The 27,239-nt window shown below is 37.8% G+C and overlaps 1 protein-coding gene across 1 annotated transcript in view; it reads right to left on the reverse strand.

Annotated features, from left to right (window-relative positions):
- Positions 1-25,247, reverse strand: part of BOC (BOC cell adhesion associated, oncogene regulated) — a 66,602-nt gene extending 41,355 nt beyond the window's left edge. Inside the window, exon 1 of the mRNA XM_087721351.1 lies at positions 25,007-25,247. The gene's annotated coding sequence lies outside the window, so the exon portion shown is untranslated. The remainder of the gene's footprint in view (positions 1-25,006) is intronic.
- Between the last annotated feature and the right edge of the window lie 1,992 nt (positions 25,248-27,239).

Raw genomic sequence — 27,239 nt, forward strand, 5'->3', positions numbered from 1 at the left:
AAATATGGATAATATTACAATATTTTCAATGTTCTGATATTTTTCACCAGCCATTTCCAATCCTATACCATTTTAATTTTCTAAATATTAGAATCCCTATCTGCTCTAGTTATGATAGATAATGTTTAGGATATTAATTTTATTTGCTACTATTGAAAAAAAAAAGTCCATATTTTCAGAATCACCATGGAATATCATGGAATTCAGTCAGAAGTACCTTCACTGGTGAGATTAAGGACTGGAATGACTCCAGTGCACTGCAACCAAGAAATATGTACAAATGATGGATTGTCTCATCCACAATCTAACATATAGCCCCAAATCCACTACAGCATTCTCCAGATACAAAGAGACCTTAATAGAAAGCAAAGCTAACCCGTTTCCTATCATTCTACCCTATCCGGAGAGACCATCATACTAAAAGGGGACGTGTAGCTCATTCCCTTATCCTGCCAGCTCCCCCATAATTTGAAGCTGCGGCAGCCTGGTAAAGAGTAAGTTCTCCTTACATACGTCCTTTCTTCTATATATTGCTCCCCTCGCAACCTCACACACTTAATTTTCACTCCTCTCCCCCCTTCAATTCTGTATAAATTCAATTTGACAACCCTGCTAATTGGATAAACGTCGTTCCCTGTGCTCCTTTAAAGCAGTTCTCTTTTCTTTTCTTGTTTTTGGAGGGCGATTGAGACTGTTCTTTAACATGAATTCCATCTGCTTTATTTCTCCTCTCCCTATTCAATATCCTTCCTGAATATTTATGAAGGGTTTGCTGCTGCCACGACCGCCATCCCAACTTTCTCTCTTTCTTGCCTCCTTCAGCAACCTCTCACCTCCCTCTTTCCCAATGCCCCCCTACCCAGGTTCCTCCTTCCTCTCCCCCCACCCAAGATATTCTCTCCTCCTATCTCTCACTGCCCTGCACAATAACCTTCCAAATGCCCCCCTTCCACCCCGCTTTAGATAAACACAGGCAGTGTCAAGTGTGAGGAGAAGGGGGGAGGGAGTTCAACTGCCAGTCAAGCCCCACATCTTCAATGAGACCCAGAGGCCTACCCTAATCTGCTGCATGCTTGCCATATGGGAGCTCTGTTGCCCTGGGAAACGCTAACAGGCAGAACGGAGCTTAATAGAGTCCATATTCATTGTAATGCAGTGAGATGGCTCGAGGGACTATTGCCCCTGGGGTCTGTTTTCATTCTTCTGTTCGTTCTCTTTCTTTCTTTCCCTCCCTTTTTTTTTCATTCTTTCCTCTTTTCAAAAGACCAGGTCCCTGGAGAGCTCTAATCTGGAGAGGCTGAGGCTCAGTGAAGGGCCAAGGTTTGGAGCTGGCAGGGAAGAAGAAAGAGAGCTAGGAAGGTGAGGGAGATGAAGAAGTGGAATGGACAGCAAAGGAGCAACTAATAAGCATGCTCCAGGGCAGCTGTCAAGATGCCTCCTTGTCCTGGCTAGATCTGTGTGCCGCAGTTGCAGAAGTCGTTCACCCTCAGAATCGTTGTCTTGGGTAGGGAAGCCGGAGGATGTGGAGTTCACCTAGATAGTGTGAAGGACTGCCTGTATCGTCCTTGTTGGATGAATTGCAGGGAGGCAAGAGGAAAGCCCGATCTCAGCAAAATTGAGCCACACGAATTGTGCTCGTCCCAGCAAGCAATTGCTTTCTGTGGGAAGTGAAGGGTTTGCTAAAAAGTTATTTTACCATTTGGCAGGATGGAAGGATCATTCTATCCATTATCTGCTTAATAATAAATAAATAAATGTGAGAATGATCTTGAATACTTAAGAAAATCTCTTCAAACATGGAAAAAGAAGTCCTTTTTTTATAAAACAAAAAATATTCTGCAATTCATAGTATTGTGGAGAAAAGGAGTCTTAACTGAGAATTGTTTTAGAATGAAGTGCCAAATTATTTCTTTCTAGCAATAATGCTCATTTGGACCAAAGCAATAGAAGTATTTACCACTACTACACTGTATCACAAAGGAATTCCAAAACAATTCTCTCTAACAATTCTCTTTTAACTCTGATGTTCATATTGTTCAGTAACTCCAGGGAAAACACACTATACTACCTTAAAAGGGGGGGGGGGAGACTGAAAAAAATGCTATATAAATTTGTTTAATAAATATTTAAAAAGTGTTTTTACCAAATAATTCACAATACTGTAAATGCTACAATATCTACAATGAAAGTTAGCATTCTGTATCCACAATAATTTTGAGGAAAATAGAATACTTATCCCATAAAATATATGAAAATTGCTATGCCTTTACATCTCTATGTTCTAAGTTTTATGCCTAGATTTTGTGACATTTTGTAATGTTAGAGAACAATTTTTAACATAGATTTAAGTCCCTAGGGAGTGGGCAGCATACAAATGTCATAAATAAATTTAGAAACCATTTGGCATTTAGTGAATGTCAGATAGACAGACAGACAATCATATGTTAAGATTTTTGCCTCTTGTCCATCTTCACATGTAGATATAGATGGTCCTCGGCTTAGGATCACAATTGAGCTCAAAATTTATGTTGCTAAACAAGATAGTTGTTATGTTGTTAAGTGAGATAGTTGTTATAGTTTTACCCCATTTTTACAATCTTTCTTGCCACAGTTGTTAAGTGAATCACTGCAGTTGTTAAGTTAGTAACAAGATTGTTAAGTGAATCTGATTTCTTGCTTGTCAGAATGCCGCAAAAGATGATCACATGACCCTAGACACTGCAACCATCATAAATATAAGTCAGTTGCCAAGCATCTGAATTTTGATCATGTAACCATGGGGATGCTGCAACGGTCATACGTATGAAAAATGGTTATGAGTAGCTTTTTTCAGTGCTGCTGTAACTTTAAACGGTCACTAAATGAATGGCTGTAACTTGAGGACTATCTGTAATGATGTACAAACTATCCAACGTAACACCAATGATTTATAGTCCTCTATAAATCCCCTTTATGCCAGACAAGAATCTTGGTTCATCACAATATTAATGATTTTAAAAATCTTCTATTTCAGTTGGAGTCTGGGCAACTTTTGTAAAGGTTCCCAAATTTATCTGTCACTATACTTATCAGAATTATTAATCATACCTCTCACTTATCCTTGATTGAGTAATTAGCTGGTACTTGGGAAAGGGAGGATGCACTGATTACATGAATTAAGCTCTACAGAAGATGTTTTAAAGAATGGTAGTGTAGTATCCTCTTGAGAAACCTCATAGATTTATAATCCTACTAGCTGATAACCTGACGTTGTCTGGGTATTTATTTATAGGGGGAAAATTTCCAGACCAAATGTAATTTTTAATGTTGGTTTTCCCCCTTACCAGAGGGAGCCCCCTTGTGGAGTAGTGTGAAGCGTTTACCATGGCAACCCCCCTGCATTGTACAGCAGAAGCCATTTTACGACAGTACAGTAGAAGCCATTTTAAGGCACAACAGGCTATCTTAACAGAACACCACCACCACCGAGGGGTGTTAGGGGTGTCATACCCTCACAGTATTTTTTTCCAGAGGGAAGGTCCTTTGCATACCAAGTTTGGTTAAAATTGCTCAAGGCATTTCAGAGTTTTGCTGGAACACACACACACACACACACACACACACACACAAGCAGGCGGGCGGGTGGATGGATGGATGGATAGATAGGAAAATAGCAAATATCTTCTATTCAAGCAAGAAGTTAGTGTAGGTAGTGACAACTCCATTTCAGTACTGACATGTTGTATGAAGTAAATCATTGAGACCAGTTTTAATCTGAATTTAAAACTGCTCTGGGTGCTGGTAGAGTTTTGTTCAGATTATTTTTGTTAGACTTCGTTAACCATTCATGTTTCAGTGGCTTTTTGTACATTCATTAGGAAATCGTGTTTGGACCAAACCAGGGACTTTACTCTAGAGACATATTGATACATTCATTCTGTTTTGATCTACAGGGTCTGTTCCAAATGTACTTTTTTTTGGCAGGAAGAACGTGGCTTGGTTCTTGTACTACAGAGACTTGCCTTGGTCTATTATCTTCAGTCTTCTTTAAAATCTGTAAGAAGTTTCTGGGGGATTCATCCTAAGATTTGGATTGAGATGTATTTAATATGCTGATGTTCTATTTCGCCTGAATTTATTAATATTTCTGGGTTAGCAGTTTTTACTACTAAAAATAATCTTAAAGGTGTGGTTTCCTGTACTCCCTTGTTTATACAGGTAGTCTTCAACTAATGACCATAATGTCATGTGCTCATTTTGATTGTGAGTTGGTATCATAAAGCAAGTCACCCACATGACCAATCTGATTTTGCAACCTTTATTGCAGTGGGCATTATTTGAATGCTACAGTTGTAAAGTGGATTCCACAGTTGTAAAGGGAACTCATTGTTCACAATGAGCCATTTTTGCAAACAACCAGAAGTAAATGCTGGTTTTCAACAAAAACATTGTAAAATGTGTTCATTCGGCTGTGGGATGCTGCAAACAACCATAAATGTGGCCTAACTGCCAAGTGCCCAACAGGCAGACATATGACCACAAAGGAGGACCACCCGTTGGAACTTCAGAAGTGAGTTGAAATAGCCCTTGGGAGGTCTATTGTAACTTTGAATGGTCACTAAGTAAGTAGTGATAAGTTGAGGACTTCCTGAAGTAATAATGATGCCGGTTCCACCACAATACTGCGAAGCCCTTATCCGCGGAGACATAAGCATGAGTGCTAATCCGCGCCGTCCGAATCGCTAAAGCAAATGTGACCTTACCGCGCCTTCCAAAGCACCCTAACCTAACCCTAAACCTAACCCTAAACCTAACCCTAAACCTAACCCTAAAGCAAACCCCTAAACCTAATCCTAACCCTTACCTTAATTTAAATCGGCTTTCTGCCGCCGCGCTGTTTTAAAGCGCCCTTCTGTCGCCGCACTGTTGTCGCGGCGGTGATGATGCGCGGTAATGACATCGCGGCTTTAGCGACGCGATTTTATCACCGCTATTTTGACGAGCACGGTTTTGTTGTGCCACGAATGATGCCAAGGTGATCACGATATATGTTTTCAAACATATAATAGTGAACAAATAACTACTACTACTAAATCATATCTCCAATCATCATGCTCTAGAGCAAGGGTCCACAGCCCCCAGTCCATGGCCCAGTACTGGGTCCTAGCCCATTGGGAACCAAGCTGTGGGCAAGCACACAAGAATGCAAAACCACCATCACCCCCACCCCTCTGCCGCCGGTCCACTAAGCCAGAAAGGTTGGGGACCACTGCTCTAGAGTTATCAGAATTTATGAATCTGGAAGAAAATAATCTTCAGCAGGTACCCAAAAGCAGCAAGGATCTGCATCTATTTGAAAGGAAATAAGTTCCATAACTAAAGTGCCACCGTTTAGAAAGGTCTAGTATTATGAATCCCAATGTATGATGATTGGTATATCCAAATGGATTTAGCAGAAGGTCTGAAGACATGGCAGGATGCTATCAGGAGAGTTGCACATTTATACAATAATTTACTAATATAGTAATGCATTTAGAGCTTAATATGTAAAATAATACATTTAATGGATTAGCCAAGTAACAAATAGGCAACTACTGCACATCTTGAAAGATTTACATGGTCCCACCATGCCATGGTTTTCATAATATTATGCCCTGCATCTACAACTTACACTTTCAAAAACTGTCTTTTTGGACAGCACTAGAAACATATAATGCATTACAAAACTCTAATCAGCAGTTTTAGTAGAGTATGCAGATAGGCTGTAGTCAGAAATATGTCTGTGCTTGAGTCTCCAGTGACAAAAGTAAGGAATACTTCCAAGATATTCAATTGTTCTTTTTGAGAAAATGCAATTGTATCCTGAACAATCTGTCTCCCTGAGGGCCATGACTCAGAAACCACAAGTCAAGAACTCCACCATTTTGTTTGAACTCAATTTCACCATATTCTCCAACCCACTAATCTTTCTTTTCATTTGAATCATGGTAAGCTGTGTAGTGTGAATAATGTCTGGATATACAGTAATTATCCCGAGGTGGTTAAAGTCAATAAATGCAAGTTGAATCCAGGCCAAAAAAAAAGAAAAGCCCCATGAGCATGTGATTTTTATGTTTAGGAATTAATTCTGTGTCCCGGATAGACCTACATTTTAGGGAAAGAACAGTAGCATAACTTAAGGTGTTCCTTGAACCAACATTTTACTTCAGTCAAATGGATTTTGTATGTTAGAGAACCTTTTATCAGTTTTGGTTGGATATGTAAGTACAGATATCCCTTAACAGAAATAAATCCAGTCTAAATGGTTCATGCTCTAAGAACCTCCTGAATGGACCATCATGTAGGTCTGTGGAATTCAATAGACAACTTTTAATCTGTGGAATGAAACTTCCAACTGTGAGGAAATGATGGAATCACTATATGCCAACATTTTGAAAGAGCTGATGATCTATTTGCTTTTATGATTTTCATCTTTCAATCTTTTGGATTGCAAAGATTTGAAAGAGAAGCTTTCTATCTATGAGTGTGTCCAGTTTTAAGATAGTTATTGTTGATGGAAAAACTGGAACAGTCTCACTGTATGTAATTATATATTCTTTTACCTATAAAGCATCTGAAATCTACATTAATCTCCTCTTTAAAAGTTGCATCAATTAACTCGATTATCCAACTGATTGTAGTACTTGATTTAGGTCATCAATGTTATTACTGAAGTAAAAGAACAAAGCCTTTTATTTACACATCAAGTGTTTTCCTTCCTAATACAGATACACAAACAAGGAAGGAAGTCTTTAATTAACCATAGTTTCCATTTTGTCAGAAGAAATGTTTTGTGCTTTGGAAAAACCTAAAATGTTAAACCACAGGTTATAGTTCTTTTATATCCTAGCTTGTTTTGAATTTCATAAATATAACTTCTAATTTCAGCTGAAATACTTTTTAAAATGGTATTTTATTTTGGAAATGTCTTGATTTTATTTCAATTCATCCAAACTGGTCTGGTTCATATAACGCAATGAATCATGGTAAGGCTCAGCAATAAATGGGTTTAGCACTACTGGTTTTGTTTAGTGAATTATTTGGGAATCTGAAGCTAACATCTTTTTTTCTTGAAATAAGCCATGCCATGCTAAATAAACTGCATTCTGTAATTGATTAGCTGATCCAGTGAAGAACAAATGAATACAGTTAGCATAATATATTTTCATTTGATGAGGAAGAAAGTCTTGCCATATGAACTTTATTGTGTGCAAAAAATGGGGGGGGGTTTAATATCTTGGCACTAGATATACTTATTTGATCCAGTTCTGTGATTAATGCTCACCCATTTGTTGTCAGGAACAATTTGATTCCCAATATAACCAATAGAGCTAATTCACTCAAGGGGAAAAATCCGAAGGATATATTAGTGTTCTTGGCTTATAACAAAGTATTAAAGTAGAAGTTGGGATGAGAGGACCTTGGGGAGAAGTTGATGCATGAATGGGGAGGGAGGGAAAGAGAGAGAGAGAGAGACTGACTTGTCATGGCCAGTAATGGTTAACTTTAGTTGGAAAAAAATAAACAGACATGAGGAGAAAATGGATGGTTAGCACCATGAACAACTGCACACCTGTTGCCAGAAAAGCATATAGTATCACATTTTGTTGGAAGTTTTCATAAGATGAAGATTCCCTCCCTGTTAACCTCCCATGCTCTCTTCTCCAAACTCCTGAAACAAGCAGCAGGAGAAGGTCCAGCTGGAAAGTAGCTTGTACTGACACAGTTTACATTCTCCATTTCCCCATTCCCTCCACACCACTTTCCCCACACTCCAAAAGTTCTCTAAAGCAGCATTTAAGATTTAAACAAATATCAGTTTATAAAGAAACAGTCTGCTCCCGTTTCTCTCTGCCACCCCTCCATCCTGCCTTTCCCCTCACAGCCAAAACTCAATAGAGGTGGCATGAACAGGACATGTTCAGAAAAACAAACATGTGGAGCATAGCCAACAATGAATCTGGATTTAGCATGCCCTGTACAAACACACACACACACACACACACACACACACACACAGGGAGGGAGGGAGAGAGAGGGGAGGGAGGGAGAGGAATAGTAAGAAAGAAAAACAGCAAAGTCGATTGGAATTATATAGCAGTCAGAAAAAACATATATGTATAAATAGGGAGAACAATGCCTTCAATTCTCAACTTCTGAACTCAACTTCTTCTGTTTCCAAGTAATTCTACTCTTTGTGGGTTCCTACCCACATCTTAAATTAAAAACATAATTCTATATAGTTATTACTCTTCCCAAAAGGGGAAGAATTAAGTTTTCTCAAGTTGTCCAAAAGTATGTCTGACTGCAAACAAAGACCATTGTTGGTTGCAATATATTTTGCCTCTAGTGTCCTGCACTAATTTTCTTGGCTTAATCCATATGGCAACTTGCATTCCCGTTGACCTTGTCCCTTGACTCCTTCTATGTCTTTTGTCTCAAGGTCTCAATATTGTGGGGTCACCTAGTTCCATGAGGTTTCTACATAATGCATCAAATCTCCCTGAGATGATTTTTTTAAGCTATGTTTTAGATAGTTGTAAAATCTGGTGAGATCTTCCTCCTATCAAGCTTTGAAGAGGTTCAACTTTGAAAAAGAACTGCTCATGCTATTATTTACAGGAAAATATCCGGCATATGTATCAACGCACCTTTCATAAAAACCTTCATAATTTGATAGACTCCAATGATATTCAAACTGAAATGCAATTATTTGTGATATACATTTATGCATTCAATATGATGTTTATATAGTTGTATTATCCTTTAAATATAAACATTAATTTTCATATGGTTGAAAGGAATGAATCATTGTTCCCGCTCCCTATCGGGCTTCTCAAAATATTACAAGTGACCAATAGCAAACAAAAAGTAGCCATTCTTGGTCTCTCAGTAAGCTTAATTTCAGTTTATCATTCTGTTTGCTGTACTTTACCTACATAGACTGAAAACCTCAGACATGGTAAAAATTACAAAATAATCAGATTGCACTGTGATCTCTTAAAATGTCAGCTAAACACAAAATGTGGGTTGAGGGAAGACAAGGTTCATAAATATTAAGTGAAAGACCTGTCTCTGTGCTTTCCACCAAGGCGTGTAATTTTCTCAGTGCATCTCCAAAAGTCTCTATACATGTGTGAATTTACATGGGTTCATCAGATCCAGATTCCCTACACCAGACTATGATTCCCCAAAGTTGTGCCAAAGGGCAACAGTGCTATCTGTAGTTCTTAGTGTACTCTGTTTCCTTATTGTACCTAATTATATTTTTAAAATTATTTTATTTTTTTAGGAATATGAATGGGAAACTGCAAAGGAATGCACCAGACTGAAATGTAACTTATTAATGTGTCTTTTCTGGATGTTTGAAAACACAAGGTGTCAAATTGGAACATAAAAATGTACAAAAGTGGGGTTTTGTAAATGGATATTCTGGCTATTCACATCCCTTATGGCAGAGGGGTGTCAAACTGGCAGCTTGCAGGCCAGATGCATCACACACAGGCCACGCCCACCCCAGCTCTGTGAAGGGGGAAAAAGTCATGATACATTAGAAATCTCAATAATGTAGAAAACATTATTGAGACATAATCCAACCTCCATGATTAAAGCAACTACAATTTTATAGCAATCATCTGTTTTCTTCCAACATTACTTGGCTCACTTTTTCAATTAAAATATAAACGTGGCAGTGAAAAACTACATTCTTGTCAATCTCATTCTTGGCATGATATAAGAATGTTTGCTGTCCAAACACTCCAGCTATACAAGGAATATCATCCCTTTTGAGAAAAAAGGAAGTTGAACGCTATTTCAGAGACAGGGAACTGATTTAAGGAAGACAAATGGTGCCATGAGTAATATTTGATCTCTAATCTGTAATTTATTATTTAAAACATAATTGAAATTGATGTTTCCCTTTAATCAAGGAAAATCTGCCAATGTATTTGAGGATTATTGCTGGTTAATTTTCATAAAAACAATAGGTTGATGATGACAAGCTATGAGAGCATGTCAAAGTTTTTACAGGACATTTATGGCAGCGGCAACAAGTTTGTTGCAGTACTGAACATTTCTTCTACTTCAGTTAATAAAAGGGTTAATGCTAGAATAATGTCAAAAGTTTGCTTCCTTTTCCAAGCAAAACACATTTTTGGCAATGTTCCCCATCTGGGGAGAGTCATTCCACTCCTCTTTTCCTCCGCCTTCTCTGCTCAACAAATGAATCTCATTGCCCAACACACTTCACAACTAGTTTCATCTTAGTCCAAACTCATGGTATGTTTCAACTTCTGCCAAAAATATTTTTTTTAAAAAAGAAGCTTCTATGTAAGTAAAAGGAGAAGTAAAAAGAACAGAAGAGAGCAGCTTACTGTACGATGATTCCCCTATAGAAAGGAGTTGGAAGTGGCTGAGAGTAGAGATTTTACTCAGACGATCAGAGACTGTTTGAAGCCAGTATCAAACAGGCCACAAAAGACTATGACTTAGTCTCTTGTCTTTCCCTTCCTGTACAGTTATAGTTTAGAAATGTATATTCTCGACTCTAGCACCAACCCACTACTGTTTTTTCTTCTTGTTCTGCATCCTAATTCCAGTCACTGTCATCCAAGAGCAGAGCAAAATTGGCACACATTCTCCCCCACACCCAAAAGCTAAGAACCAGACAACTGTCTCCGAAGATCATTCCTGTGGCCAAAAACAAGAGGGTTGACTTTCCCACAAACCCAGGATGATTCAGGAGTGATCAGACAAAATCAACTTTCTGGGTACTCAACCATCCCTCTCTAACCAACAGAATTGGAGGTACTGTTGAGGCAAAACAGGGATGACTAACGTGAGCCCATTCTTTGTATACTTTCTTACCACTTCAAGTCTCTCTAAGACTTTCAAAATTACTGATGTGTGGTTATGTGTTCTCATTCTCTAAATATTCTCTGCTTTTGTCTTCAACTTACATAAGATCTTGCTTAAGGTGCACTGCAGCAACTCTACAGGAACTAGCTTTTGAGGAATAAAAGAATGCCAAACTAATTCACCAGATCAAGTAAAAGAAAATTGATTTAGAAGAGAAAAAGAAGTATTAAGAGTTCATTCCATATTGCAAACTGAGCTTAAATGAAATCCCAAGTCTGTAATGAATGAAAACAGTTCTAAATACAGTTAGTCTTCAACTTATGACCCATCATTTAAAAACAGTTTGCAATCATTATGGCCTTGGAATGGGTACTTTACAGCCTGTAAGGCCCTTCCAGCTATAGTAAAACATTGCAACAGTCCTCCCCCAATCACACAATTGCATCTCTGGACATTTGGTGACCTTTTCATTTTTACAACCAGTTGCCAAGTGCATTGCAATCATGTAATAGCTATTTGCAACCTTCTCTGCCGGATTCCCCAGAAAGTCAAGCAGAAATTGGCAAGGAAGATTGCAAGTGGAGGGGACACTGGACTTGAAGTCTGTTCCCCTCATGTGCCAAGAGCTTCTTTAAGAGCTCTTCCCATCCACGCAATGAGGAGAAATCCTTCCCTTTGCTGGAGGAACAGACCTCAAATCTGGGGAAAACACTAGCAAATGACAGCTCAGAGCCTTTCAGAATGCTGATTTTTGCCATCAACTCTGCCCCTTTTGAGGGGAAAATGCCAGCAAACAGCAGGATTGAGACTTTCAGACTGCTTCTCAAAGGATACTCTGGAAGGACAGACTTTCAATGTGGTGAAAATGCTAGTAAATGTCAGCGTTCTCATGATTCTTCTCCCTAGCATGGCTGACAGAGGCCCTGGGTGTGGTGGGAAGCCCAGGTCCTCTCCCCATCATACGCACCAGGAGCCTGGGCCCTCTTCCTGGTACTCCACTTAATCACCCAAGCATTACTTATTTACAACAACTGGAGAGCTGGGATTATAGTCATTGAGCAAAGCAGTCATGTGACATCTCGCTTAATGACTGCTTCACTCAATGATCTTCCAGGCCCAATTATGGTTGTAACTGGAAGACTACTTGTACAAGCTGTCTAAAACTGGTGGGATCATCTGGAGTTTTGGGAAGTACAAGAGGTCAAAAAACAAATTCCCATCTTACATATGGAAAGAGTATGGGGCCAAACAGCCCCTGGCAGATATACTTCTATCATGGGAACAGTATGGGGCTGGTAGATGTATGTGTGTCATTATATAAGTGTCAATGGAACAAGCAAATCCTTTTGATCTATCAAAAGGACTTTTAATTACCCTTAGTGCATATTCCACAGGCAGAGATGTACAGGTTATATATTGTCACTTGCCTATGGCTTTTCTTGTAATAGGCTACCCTTTCAACCATGAGTGCGCTCCAGAACTATTGGAGGTCTTTTAGTCCAACCCCCTGCTTATGGCAGGAAACCCTACATCACTTCAGACAAATGGTTATGCAACATCCTCTTAAAAACTTCCAGTGTTGGAGCATTCACAACTTCTGGAGGCAAGTTGTTCCACAGATTAATTGTTCTAACTGTCAGGAAATTTCTCCTCAGTTCTAAGTTGCTTCTCTCCTTGATTTGTTTCCACCCACTGCTTCTTGTCCTACCTTCAGGTGTTTGGAGAATAGCTTGACTCCCTCTTCTTTGTGGAAGGCCCTGAGATATTGGTGCACTGCTATCATGTCTCCCCTAGTCCTTCTTTTCATTAAACTAGACATACGGAGTTCCTCCAACTGTTCTTCATATGTTTTAGTCCCTTAATCATCTTGATTGCTCTTTTCTGCACTCTTTCTAATTTAATTTTAATTTCTAAATTAATTTTTCCAGATTTGTAAAATACATTAAATTGTAAACTAGCCAGTCTGGGTAACCAACAGTTTCTAAGACACCCCTCCCCCCAAAAAAATCTAATTAAAGTTAAATAATCCATGTTGTGTGGCTGCAATACTAGTCTTTATCTGATCTGGATAAGAATGTTTTGCAATCAAGCTATATTTTATTGCAATATTACTACAATGTGTCCAATATGCATAGATTGCTTTAAACTGAAATAAGAAAGCTCTGACATTTAATCAGCTCTTAGTCCATGTAATATTCTCTGCAAGGTTTCATCTTTCCATACACTCCATATATCTTGTTGCTTGCTGAATTCCAGAATAAGAAACATAATCATTTATCTTCTCCTCATAGACATGTTGCTTTCTTCTGAACAGATTAGATAGGGAGCTGGAATTCATCAGGCAGCAAATCTTTGAACAAGACAACCTTCATTCCTGCCAGAAATTGAGGGAAAGATACCTCCCTCAGTTTTTCAACTTTGTCAAACAATATAACAATATAAAAGCAATAAGCAATTTCAACTATCTTTTGAGAACTACTGAAAAGGATATCTGCCTGTACATAATCAAACTATTAATGCAAAGATTATTCTTTAACCAGGTAATGGAATGGTTATGGTTAGGGAGGTTGCTATTGTGTCTCTACCCCATTTTTGTGCTTGTTTGTTTAATCAATCCATCAATAATACTTTCTTACTTTTTTATTTTAAAAGATGCATTTTCTTTTCTATTCTGACATACCTGCCATGCATATTGGAAGGCCCATGAGAGCTATTAAGTCATTCTATCAAAAAGTACAGAGTCTCCACTAGTTCCTCTAAAAACTTCAATTCAATTCAATCTTTATTACGGTCACAGACCAACACACTAAAAACTACATTTTTTTTCTTCCTTATAAAGAAGATAAGAAATGGAAGTAGGAAGAATCAAATCCAAGACCTGAGATTATGTGAGATGAGAGCACCGGACAGTATGCACAGGGCATACCTGGAAAAATCCTCAAAAAGATAATCAGACAGGAGATTTGTGAGCACATAGGGTCTTGTTCATTTCTATGGCTAATGAAATGAACAACCATCTTCAACAAGGTGAACAAGAACAAATTAATGAGAGATGAGCAAGCCAGCATGGATTTGTCTAGAACAAGTGATGCCAAACAAATCTCATTGCCTTCTTTGATAAATTGACTAAATTAGTGAATTAGAGAAATGCTGTGGATATAGTATACGTACCAGGCACCACATAGCAGAACAGCCCATTGCCACACAGAGAGAAGTTACCTGAGGATTGGCTCCAACCCAAGTCTGAACACTTGGAAGATTAAATCTCATTTTTGGTGACCAACTCATATTGGATCCTGCAACATTATCCTGGGACACTTACATATGCCTTCATGATAGTATAGTTCATGCTTCAATACTGTAGTATATTTAGATTTCATAAGGCATACCTATAACCTACTTCTTGGTAAGATAGAACAATGTAGTTTAGACACTATCACTACCAGATCGATTTGCAGTTGGCTGACCAGCACATTCAGTGTGTGGTCTTTAATGGAATTACATCTACATCAGAACTCTTAACAGAGATTTAGCTTGGTCTAGTGGTTAAAACACCACACTAGAAATCTAAAAACGATGAGTTCTAGCCCTACTTTAGCCATGAAAGCCAACTAGGTGAACTTGGGCAAATGACTCTCTCTCTTTCCTCTCTCTCCCAGGAAGGTGTGTACATTCACTGGCTTGAGTTATTTAGAAAAATAATAAAGGAGCTAGGTAGGTACGTAGGTAGGTAGGCAGGCAGGCGGGCACGTGCGCGCACACACACACAAAGTTGGGGGAGGGATAAATTGTTAACATTTCAAAAGATAGACTCAAAATTCAGAGGGCTTTTGATAGATTTGAGCATTTGGTTCTATTCAACAAGATGCATAAAAGTGGTGAGAAAAGTCCTGAAGTTAGACAAGAAAAATCAGATGCACAAGTACAGAATAGGCAGTAGCTGACTCAACACTAATACCTTGAGAAAGATCTAGGTATCCTGGTGGGCCACTGTTTAAGTATGAGTCAGTAGTATTCTGCAATCAACAGAGATAACACCATGATCATGGGAACTAATAGAACTGCTGCACATCACACTAGTGAAGCCATATTTATTTGGAACACTGCATTCAGTTCTGGTCCCCATAATACAAAAAGTGCAGAGTACAAAGTACAGCAACAACAAGATGATAAAGTATCTGGAGGCTAAATCCTATGAAGAATGATTAAAAGAACTAGGCATTTCTAGTTTAAAAAACAGAAGACTGGGAGGAGACATGATAGCAATCTTCCAATCCTTTAAGGGCTGCATAGGGAAGAGGATATTGACTTATTTTCCATAGCACATGAGATAACAATCATTTGTCCAAGATGGTCTGAGAACTTCTCTCTTGGGAAGGACGTTGGCCTAGAACAGGGGTGTCAAACTTGATTTCATTGAGGGCCACATCAGAGTTGTGTTTGACCTCACTGGGCTGGAGTGGGTGTGTCCAGGTGGTCATGGACAGCTCAACATCACTCATGTCGGGGATGTCTGTGGTGGCTCAAGCAGTCTGCCAGCAAAAAAGGGCTCCCCAGCTCCGTTTTCACTGGCAGAGGCACCACAGGCCAGTCCTTCATTGTTTTCAGGGTGGGCCTGTGGACCAGATCTAAGCAGTCCGCAGGCCAGATCTGACCCCCGGGCCTTGAGTTTGACACCCCTGGGCTAGAAGATAATTAAGGTCCCATCCACGCCTATGATTCTATGAAAATCATCAGAAGTCAGTGAAGTTTTATTAAGAACAAGTCTTACAAATTAATTTTATCTCATTTTAAATCGAGTCTCTTCCTTAGATTGCAGTTATAGGCTTTATATATCCTGATTTCTCTCTCATTGCATCATAATTATGACTTGAAATAAATGCTTGCAGGAAGACAATGATAGGTTCAAAAATTGTGCAAAGTCATAAATTAGTATAAATATAGTATAAACACATACACCATTTTAAACTAAAGTCAAACAAATTGTATTGTAGTTAAAAGAGATATATGAACCCTGTCTTTGCCTTTAACTCCACCCCAAAACATTTATTTTTGATATAAAACTAAACTATAGATTAGTATTAATGTGGACATCCAATACATGTTCCATGTTCCATCTTCTCTAACGTAGTTAAGGGGGAAATGAAAAGGTATGTTTCTACTTTTAACTAACCATAATTTATTGTATCTGAACATATGTAAAATTTGTAAGCTTCAATCACAATTAATTCAAGGAGCCTGGAACACACTGTAAATTTTCTGTCTTGACTTGTTCACTAACCATGGTCTCAGCTATAAACTTAAATATAACCATTTTATAGTAGAAGCTTTCTTTTTTAAAATCTACTCACAATCATATCAAACCAAATAGTACAGAAACCCAAAAATTGAACCTGGTTTGTATGTATGTTTGTATGTTTAATGATAACATTTAATATTAAGTTGCAATCAGATCTCTATCTTCTCCTAATCAATACAAAACTCTATGATAATCCTTTGGTCCACCTTTAAATATTGCCATGTATAGCCTGTATTGTAATAAAAGTTATATACTGTCAGCATAACCATTTACACACATCTATCCTGTATTATCTTGCTCCTTCTCTCATCCTACTGTAGATATAAAAGTGACAATTGTTAGGGTTATATCTGTGCATATCCCTAAAATTTAACTATTGCAAAAATCAGGACTTGCTATAATATTTATTTATGACAGCACATTATTAAACTATTCTCTTCTATATTTCCCACATTGATTACCCCACAATTTTTATTGTCATAGTTTTATTATATTATTTAAATGTACTGTATATAACACTTTGGAACATTTTAAAAATTGCATTTAATGGCGAGTACTATCATCAAATAAAAATCAAATAGCTTTATTATAAAGCCACAATATGATATAAAACCTAAACGTCAGTGAATATAAGTATATTGACAAGTATATATAAATATAGAATATATAACAAAGAATGAGGATGAAACATAGAATATAAAGCTGCACAGACACGTGCTACCTAAATTTGATCAATAAATAAAAATAAACTTTTTCTTAAAGTACAGGGATATAAGTACATTGATAATAGAATAAAACAACATAAAGTGCAAATAAGAATGAATAACTGAATAAATCAGAATCTTCCACTACAAGTAAGATGAATAACAGAGGAGGAACAAAACTGAGCAACCTGGGAGGAAATACAGATAAGACAACCCACAAATAAAAGTTTTCTCTGTCTGGAAATCTCTTTAGAGTGGGGTTGATGAAAGTCATCCTAGAATCCTTGTAAAGGAAAGAAGATATGGCTACTGAGTCTTCACCACATTGGCATAGGCACTAGTTTAATGGAGTACTCTTACACTGTCCAAAGAGGACTGAGGAGGGCAGCCTGTGTCTAGCTTAAAACAAAAGCCCTACATAATTTTAATATTGTACTAGATCAGGAGTGTCAAACTCGCAACATCACGTTGTGGTCACCTAACATATCGTGACTTTCTCCCCTTTGCTAAACCACGGATGGGCATGGCCAGCCAGTGCATGATATATCCAGCCTGTGCGCCGTGGGTTTGACACCCCTGTACTAATTGATAAATAAGAGGCTGATACATTGAATTATAGGAATAGACGCTAGGCTTAGGTTAGTTCGAAGGTCCTTATCCCAGATCTATTTCTTGTGAGCACATCTGGCATTTTCAAAATCTACAGAGGAGAGTCTCTCTACTGACAAACCCAATAAACAGATTTTACTGATAGCAAACCAATAGGAAGACAAATTTTAATTCTAACCCAAAGTTGGCAATGACTAAACTCGAACCTCCACAAGATGGGACACGGTGGCTCAGTGGCTAAGATGCTGACTTTGTCGATCAGAGAGGTTGGCAGTTCGAATCCCTAGTGCCGTGTAACGGAGTGAGCTCCCGTTACTTGTCCCAGCTTCTGCCAACCTAGCAGTTTGAAAGCACGTAAAACATGTGTTTCATGTGCCTTCGGCATTTAGTCATACCAGCCACATAACCACCAAGATATCTTCAGACAGTGCTGGATCTTCGGCTTTGAAACGGAGATGAGCACTGCCCCTTAGAGTCAGGAACAACTAGCACACATGTGTGAGGGGAACCTTTACTTTTAACCTCCACAAAAACTAAAACCATCTCCAAATATAAATATAGCATTCTTAATACATTTGGGAATTGCAAGATTGGCTCTAATAAGCTTAGTTTGAACCACTTCACAAATATTGAACTTAGTAAGAGTTCAGATTTAAGTATTGCAGAGAAGCTAAAGGACAGCCTTAGCCAAGAACACTTTGGATGCTGCAGGAATATACAGGAATGAGCTCCCTTTGAATGAAAAAAACAACCCTCAGAATAGCTATGGCCTATGCTGAGCAAGACTAGCACAATATAAAAGATGTGGATTCCAAGACAGAGCAGCATGGAACAGCATGCCAGGGTATTTAAGGATCCACACTTGTTCAATGGCGTTCCATTAATTTGTCATTTGTGGTATCAAACAAATATTAAAACTTTAGTTTTCTGATAATTTATTAATAATCTTTCTTTTACACAAGACTAGCAATAATCTTTGTTTTATACTAGTGTCCCTAGTCCCCTTCTCATTCCTACCTGAGAAATGGACATGATAATTACATCTTTTGCTTATAAGGGAGCCAGAGTCACTCATTCCTCTGCAACAGGAGAGTGATAAGCATGGTACAGGTAGTCCTCAACTTACAACTGTTCATTTAGTGACCGTTCAAAGTTACAAAGGCACTGAAAAAGTTTATGAATCCCTATACTAATGGGTAAGGGACTTAGTACAGGTAGTCCTCAACTTACAAGTGTTCATTTAGTGACCGTTCAAAGTTACAAAGGCACTGAAAAATGTGGCTTATGACCATTTTTCACAATTACAACCTCTGCAGCATTCCCTTAATCATGTGATCATCTTTTGTGACTTTCTCACAAATAAAGTCAATGGAGAAGCCAGATTCACTTAACAACCAAGTTACTAAGTTATCAATTGCAGTGATTCACTCAACAGCTTAGCAAGAAAGGGAGCAAAACTCACTTAACAAATTTTTCACTTAACAGAAATTTTGGGCTCAATTGTGATCGTAAGTCGAGGATTACTTGTACAGTATACAGTCTTACTTTACCGCTCTATGTATTGGAACAACATCAAAGAAATGGGTATTAGAAAAGTGTTATGTCTATTGGCTTTGTGTTTTCCTGGGCATCTTTCTCCATGCTTAAGCTCCTTATTTCAACTGATTATAAATTCTCTCACACCTTTTACACAAATGAAAGATGTAATGTATTTACTCGAGGTTCCCCTCCTTCCTGCTTGTGATACCGCATCAGGAACTGCTTTGGCTTTTTTCTTAACTTTAAAACGTGGTTTGATCATAGCATGAGAGCCTCCTGTTGAAAATGTTATTGCATGCCCAGATGTTAATACACACACCCTTGATCATGATTTAAGGTTTTTCTGTTCTGGTTTCTAAAATGCATGCAGACTGAGTCCTCTTCTACTAGTGTATACAGTGATATAGTTGACTGCAGTGGTGAAATTCAATTTTTTTTTACTACCGGTTCTGTGGATGTGGCTTAGTGGGCATGGCAGGGGAAGGATACTGCAAAATCTCCATTCCCACCCCACCCCAGGGGAAGGATACTGCAAAATCCCCATTCCTTCCCCATTCCTGGGGGACAGATATTGCAAAATCTCCATTCCCACCCCACTCTGGGGCCAGCCAGAGGTGGCATTTGCCGGTTCTCCGAACTACTCAAAATTTCCGCTACCGGTTCTCCAGAACGTGCTGAATTTTACCCCGGTCGACTGACAAAACTTCACCTCCAAGTATTGTATGCTTTAGCTACTACTTTCATTTCATCCTCCTATAGCCAAAGGCATAGGTGGAAATCCCAGTTATAAAGATATGAACAGATGACACATCAAAAGTTGCATACCAAATCTTTTTATAATTCTTGCATGGACAGGAAAATTCAGAACTAACCATTTCACAGATCAAGGATTGACAGACGCAATTAAATCTAACAATAAATTGTTCATTCATTGAGGAGTGCAATTTTAAGTTACCCAGCTATTGTTTCATTTCGGTTGAATCAGACAACACAGCTAGATCCTAGATTTTTTTTCTTGCTTTCTCTCCCATATATGGAATTTTATTGAAACAGCAGTTACAAGAATCTAGTGAGTACACACACCATGGATTACATGTACTAAAAAGTTTCTACAGAGAATCCCCAGAAGCCACACAAGGCACAAAATCTTCTTCAAACATGCATCAAAGAAAAGACTTCTAGTACATTTAGAAACCCATATGGGTCATCTCTTCACTTGTTTGGATTACAATTGGAGGCTTAAATTAAATTCTCAATGTGAGTTTACAAGCAGATTGTTTAATCACTGCTGAAGACTTGTATAGTTCCGAAAAGGTTCTTGCCTTTAATGATTTAAAGGTTCCAGAGTTTAACTAAGCTTCTGCAATGTGATACAACCCCCCCCCAAACCCAATGGTACCTAAAGCTGTAGTATTTAAAATTGAACTTAATATTTTTAAATAAGGTTAACCATGATTAACAAAATCACAGCAGAGATGGAAGACAATCAAGCTTTAGATTTTTTTCCAAAAGGATGGCCAATTCAGAATCTGAATTGTGTCTAGAAAGATACAAAAGCACAAACGTTTGTGTACTGGGCCTATGCACCACTTCAGATTTGAAAGCAAACAGCTGTTAGGTCAAGGTGATGCTGTTAGGCATCATCTCTAAATCCCAGTGGTGGACAATAGTGGCGTGATCCCAAGAGATTATTCAGATCTTTTAAGAAGCTGACTCAGGTAAGTGTAATGTTTGTGTCGAAAATACTTTTTTGCCTTCAGATCCAAATTAGTGCACACCTTTATTTTGCTTTTTCAAGGACACATTTTATTAAGCAGTCAACTCTTCTATTCCATACTTGGAGAACTGGAAACTTTGAAAGTGGCATAACTGTGTATAAAATCTAATCAAAGGATATTTTCTCAAAACATGAATAGATCTAAATCCAAAATATATCAATCGACTACAAGGATCATTTACTTGAGTCTGCTTATGTCCAATTTATACATAGTTTTAATAAATGTATTTAAAATATTCTAACCCACGTTATTTATCAAAAACAGGCCACTGCCATTTATTTTTAAGATAGTTACATTGTACATTTGCAATGCTTAAACTTCTCATTTTATATTTTTATGACCTCATTATCATCCTGAGAATTCAGTGATCTTGTATATAACACAAGTTTCCAAGTTCATAGTATTAGTATAGTCAAAACTTCCTACTACCCTGCATTTTTACACACACAAATAATATGAATAAAGTTGAGTACCAGAGATTCAGTATTTGTTCAGCTTTATTTAAAAGTCTGCATCAACTCTTATCAATAATAGTGAAATTTCTCAAGCACACTTGCTGAGGAATTCTGGGAGTTGAAGTCCACACATTGTAAAAGCTCTGACACTGAGAAATGCGGTTCTAGATTAATGCTAGATGTATTATGGTTCTCCTTATTATCACCTATACAGGTGTTCACGTTGTAAGCAATAGAATTAGCACTTAGACTTATATACCGCTTCAAAGTGCCTTACAGCCCTCTCTAAGTGGTTTACAGAGTCAGCATATTGCCCCTAACAATCTGGGTCCTCATTTTTCAGAAGGATGGGAGGCTAAGTCAATCTTGAGCCAGTGAGAATCAAACTGTCAAACTGCAGGCAGCCGGCAGGCAGCAGAAATAGCCTGCAGTACTGCATTCTAACCACTGTGCCACCATGATTCCTAGGTTAAAGAGAAATACATCAGTGTGATATGCTTTTGAAAATCCAGTGCTATATGTTGAAAGTTGTTTCAGCATATATGCCCCTTCACACAGCTATTGAAAACATAACCTTAAGAGACTTATTTTAAGGCTTAAATTGTAGAAGAGATAGACATTTTAACTAAATGTGTTATGCACATTTTCTCTGAGTATAATATTCCTCTAAAAATTAAGCATCTGTGTAAATAATGTAACAAATCCATCTTCTCTTAATATATTTCTTTTTTATATTTCAGTTTTACCAATATCACCAACTTTAATGACTGTACATTTCCAACCATCAGTTAGAATGCATGTCATCACTTATTTGTGTGTTTATTGGTAAGAAATAATCATCAATGTCAGTTTCAGCAAGAAATACCCCTGACTTTTCCTTTGTACCCTACTGACTAGCTCTTCCGATATATTTCATGGCGGAAATTACCAAATTGAAGAACATTTGATTAGACATTAATGAAAGATGATGCTGAAACTTCAATCAACCACAATTTATGATCATATTGGTCAGAAGTAGTTGTAATTGTTGTTTAGCAGTACAGTAGCTAGGCTTTAGATTTCTCATGTTGCCTAGGCCCTAAGCATTATAGTCTCCAAATATGTTGGGACATACAATTTCTAATACTTCAAATAGAAGAGTTTTTTTAATATGATAAAGATTTCTTCAGCTAGGTTATGGGAAAATGCAATTTAGTTCATGTAATAAAGATGGGAAATAAAAACACTAAATAAATAAATGTAGGAGATTTTTGGAGAACAAATTACTGGATTGAAACTAAGCATTTCAAAAACCTTAAATGATGATAAAAGCCATGTGCTATATGCTATACAAAACAACACAAACACACACACACACACACACACACACACACACACACACACACTCTATCATGGAGCTTAAAAAAATATAACAAACAAAGTAGTTGACTTATTTGTGGGGATCAGGATAAAGACCAAACAATAAAATATCAAAATATTTTTCTGCTAATAGCTAAAACCTCTTTAGAAGAAGTTATAGGTTTATTCAGAGAGCATGTGCAAATTTTAGACCAATAAAAACTTACTCTAATATGTCAATTAATTTATTTACTAACAAGAAAGTGATGTACAAACAGCTAATTGCAGCACATACAAACCCTTCCCCTATTTCTTCTCTTGACAAATCTGACAAAGCAAACTAATTGGGAAAAAGATGGATTGGTATAGCAATACATTGAAACCAAAGATTATGATGCTCAGATCTATTATATAGACTTCAGACCACATAAATTCACATTGGAATAGATTCAGAAATATTACTATTATGTCTTAGTCCTTGTTAAAAATAGTTACCTGTAATTTAGACACTTTGCTCTTCATTCATTAGTGCCTTAGCATACTTATATTTCAAAGCTTTTATTAAGAAAACAATTTGGGAAGCCTAAAGAAACAGGAAGTAAAACTGCACTTAGTTCCCACCTATGCAAATCATTCCTATATACTTTTATGAAAACACTAAACAATCCATGATCTGTTGGGTCGTACTTTCAGGTATATTCATTAACAGATTCCTCAAGGCCTTCAACAATAACAGAACTTCTAATATACTTGAAAAGTTCTTAAAAATTCACAGTTATTTAGAAATGTGTCTTGAAAATAGCCCATATTGAACTGTATAGCACATCAAAGTAGATAACAGGAATTGTGTTATGACATTTTGCATGATTTCATATGATAATTTTAGGTTATAAAATGCTTTATAAAACTTGCCAAATTTCAATTCCAAAGGAGTTATGGGCCCTATATTTTGGATACATTATTTAAATTAATCCATTTGAGGTACCTCAGTTGAAAAGGTTTTGCCCTATAATGCACTGTTTTGCCTAGTTAAAGATGGCAGACAGAAGAGTTTTAGTAATGTATAGATTAGCATAGTCTTACTTTGCTTAAAAAGGATAGACTATATAACACAATATTCCAAATATTCATATTGAGTTTTGCATCTAAGAAGAGCTGTGGACTTGTATTCTTAGTGTAGCAATAATGAGATCTAAAAGAACACAAGGAATCTCTAATACGTTTTTCAAAAGTTGTGTAACTCATAAAATAACTCATATAAAAACAACACCTGCCCTACAATTTGTACAAATTCTAGACAATAGTGCACTTTTGTTCAATCTCCTACAGAAACCCCTAAATCTTAACTTTGACACTTAAATCAACTTGATTAAGATGATCCTGTAAACAATTATTTCCTTCCAATCCATTAGACAACACAGCTAAACATCTAGTTATGAAATCTAAAATTCTTTTGTACATAAAGAAAAAGCAACGTTTCCAAATTCTATTGTATTTAAAAATGTCTGCCAAGACCAAGCAGGGGGAAAGGCAATCAATAAAAGTGTTTCTTCACAGCAAACCCATCCATGCATTTTGTGTAACAGCAACTCTTGAGCCCAGTAGAAGCAAAGGATGCTGCTGCATTTAGATGCTTCGCTTCTCTATCCTCAGTCAAAACCCAAGACTACACATTCCTAGAAGCAAATAGAGATGATAGATGATAGATAGATAGATAGATAGATAGATAGATAGATAGATAGATAGATAGATAGATAGATGGATGAATAAAGAGAAGCAGAGGGATGCAGGCTTGCTATGGAGAATTTCCAAGAGCATTCTTTCTTTTAAAGCACATTTAGAAGAAACTTATTTGGAGAAGTTTAGTCATGTGTTGGGGTTCAACAGCAGATGCCAGGCCTTCTATTCTGGTCAAGACTCAAGATATCAAAAGAAGTAGGAGAACCACAGTACAATCCCACCTGTCTAGGAGGGAAAACAAATGTGCATAAATACAGTTGAGAGAATCACTGAAGTCTACTCCCTCTTTTCTCACAAATTATCAAATGCTCTCAAAATATCCAACCAACTATCCCGATTCCTTAAGTTTTCAGAACAACAAATCACCAAACTGCAGTTGACTTAGAAAAGTAGCAAAGTAAAAACATTTAAAAAAAAATAAAAAATCAATCTGGTTCTTCCCATGCTGTTTCAATCACCCCCGGGAATTGTTTTGCTGTTATTTGGGGGGACATGTTTCAGACTCACCTAAGATCTCTGCTGATGCTAACGGGAGACCCAACTAAGGAAAAGGAAGGAGCGGCAAAGGGAGGAGGGGGAACGCGAGGAAAAATAAAACAGCAACAAAGAAGCTGAAACCCCGAGGCTGAAAAGGATTTCTGAGGCCGGACAGATCTGCGAAGCACTCACCAAAGTAAAGCTGGAGCGGCTGACCTGGATGGAGAGGCTTTAAAGGAAAAAAAAAAAGGAGACTGTTGCAACTTGGATGCTGGTTGCTTTTAGGAAGAATTGCAACTTTCCTAAAAAGCCCAGCAAGATAGGAAGAAGACCCCGCGGAAAGGCACTGGAATCGAGGCAGCCAGACCCTCCATATGGGAGAAGGTTTTTGGATGACTGAACTCTCAAACAATTCCCTTCTTTTTGCTCGCCCACTTCTGGAACCTCCCACTCCTCGGAGGAGGAGGAGGAGGAGGAGGAGGGGAGAAAAGGGGGAGGAGCTGAAGATGTGAAAAGAGGGGGAAACCGAGCTCCCTCCAAAGGGGCTCCCAACAATACCCTTCCCCTTCACGCTGTGTCAGCGGCGAGAGAGGGGAGCCCTCCATTTGCACCTGACGTCTCAAAAGAAAGGAAAAGGGCGATGTTTAAAAGACTGCTTGTAAAATCGATTTTCCAAATGTGAGAGAGGGGTAGGATGGGAAAGTTAGATGCAAAAGTTTAGAGGAGGGAGGGAGGAAGGGTCTTTGCTTTGCAACTTGATAGGCAGCGATCTTTAGTCCTAGCTGCTGATCCGTATTGACCAGCAACAGGCGGCGGAATAGCGAAAGTTAGGAGTAAGTTTGCTGTAGTGAACGATTCTCTTTAGAGTAATGAATAATTTCATATATTTTTTTTAAAAAAAAGACAGACCAATCAGGGCACGGATCGCAAAGTTAATTTAAGTGTGATGATGGAGGGACAGACCATTACAAGCGGGCTTTTGACAGGAAAATAAATCCTACGAAGAGAGATTGCAGGCATTGGGAACGTTTAATTTTAGATAAGGGATAACAGAGGAGGAGGGGATCCTCTTTATACCTGAGAAGATGACAGAATGACACAGAGGAGGACCAGGAACCAAAATAATAGCTTTCAGTCACAGGAAGGCAGAAAATTAATGAATGTTATAGCAAACTTCCTAACAGTCAGAGCTATTTGATAATAGAATCAATTAACCAGAATGGAGGGCCAAATGCATCATGCTGCAATGATGATGATGACAGCAATAGCAATATCAATAGCACTTAGACTTATATACCACTTCACAGTATTTTACAGTCCGCTCTAAGTGGTTTACAGAGTCAGCCTATTGCCTCCTATTTGAGTCCTCATTTTACCAACGGAAGGCTAAGTCAACCTTGAACCACTCAGAATCGAACTCCTGGAGTGAGCAGTGAGTTGGCCCTGCAATACTGCATTCTAACCACTGTGCCAACATGATGATGATGATGATGATGATGATTTTTTTAAATCTAAGAATTCTGCATGGCTCCCCAATTTGAGCTATTGCAACTCTGGGCAGTATACAGTCAACAAATAAACAATTGATAAAACCAAGTAGAGACTACAAGTAGGTAGTCCTCACAACCCCAATTGAGCCCAAAATTTCTGTTTCTAAGTGAGACATTTGTTAAGTGAATGTTGCCCCATTTAACTTCCTTTATTGCCACAGTTGTTAAATGAAATTTTGTACTTGTTAAGTTAGTAAAGCTGTTGTTAAGTGAATCTAGCTTCTCCATTGACTTGTCAGAAGTTTTGCAAAAGGTAGTCACTTGACACACACACACCCAGGACACTGCAACCATCATCAATGTGAGGCAGTTGCCGAGCATCTGAATTTTGATCCCATGACAATGCGAATGCTGCATAAGTGTGAAAAACAGTCATAAGTCACTTCTTTCAGTGCTACTGTAACTTTGAACAGTCACTAAGTAAACTATTGTAAGTCGAGGACTTCCTGTAGTATTTGTACTGTAAACAACTGGTTTAGTCTAGCTTATTTTATACTTCGCCTCGTTCTGTGTGTGTCTTTTTTAAAAAATAATGGAAAACCATGACAAAAATAAGGAAAACTTTAGAGCTGTGATTTCATGTCTATTCGTTTTCTTCTACAGTAGTCCAAATATTCACCGAGTAAAAGGCTGAAATCTGAGGAATTACAATCAAGTGAAAATACAACTAGGAAGCATTTTGGCTCTAGAATAATGACTGCCAGTTAGCGAATTTCTAATGTGAATTAGGGAATATTTTTCTATGCTGAATTTTTTTTTAATTACATGATTGACTTATTTGATTCTTTAGTGCATGTTGTTCATGAAGGGATTAAAGAGATTTCATATTTCATCTTGAAGACAAGCTAATCTGAGAGAAGCAACCTGCACTACAT

The sequence above is a fragment of the Thamnophis sirtalis genome, unplaced genomic scaffold, assembly GCF_051295495.1.
Source record: "Thamnophis sirtalis isolate CommonGarterSnake01/CBP01778 unplaced genomic scaffold, rThaSir2_p1.2 scaffold_8, whole genome shotgun sequence".
In the NCBI taxonomy this organism is placed as follows: domain Eukaryota; kingdom Metazoa; phylum Chordata; class Lepidosauria; order Squamata; family Natricidae; genus Thamnophis; species Thamnophis sirtalis.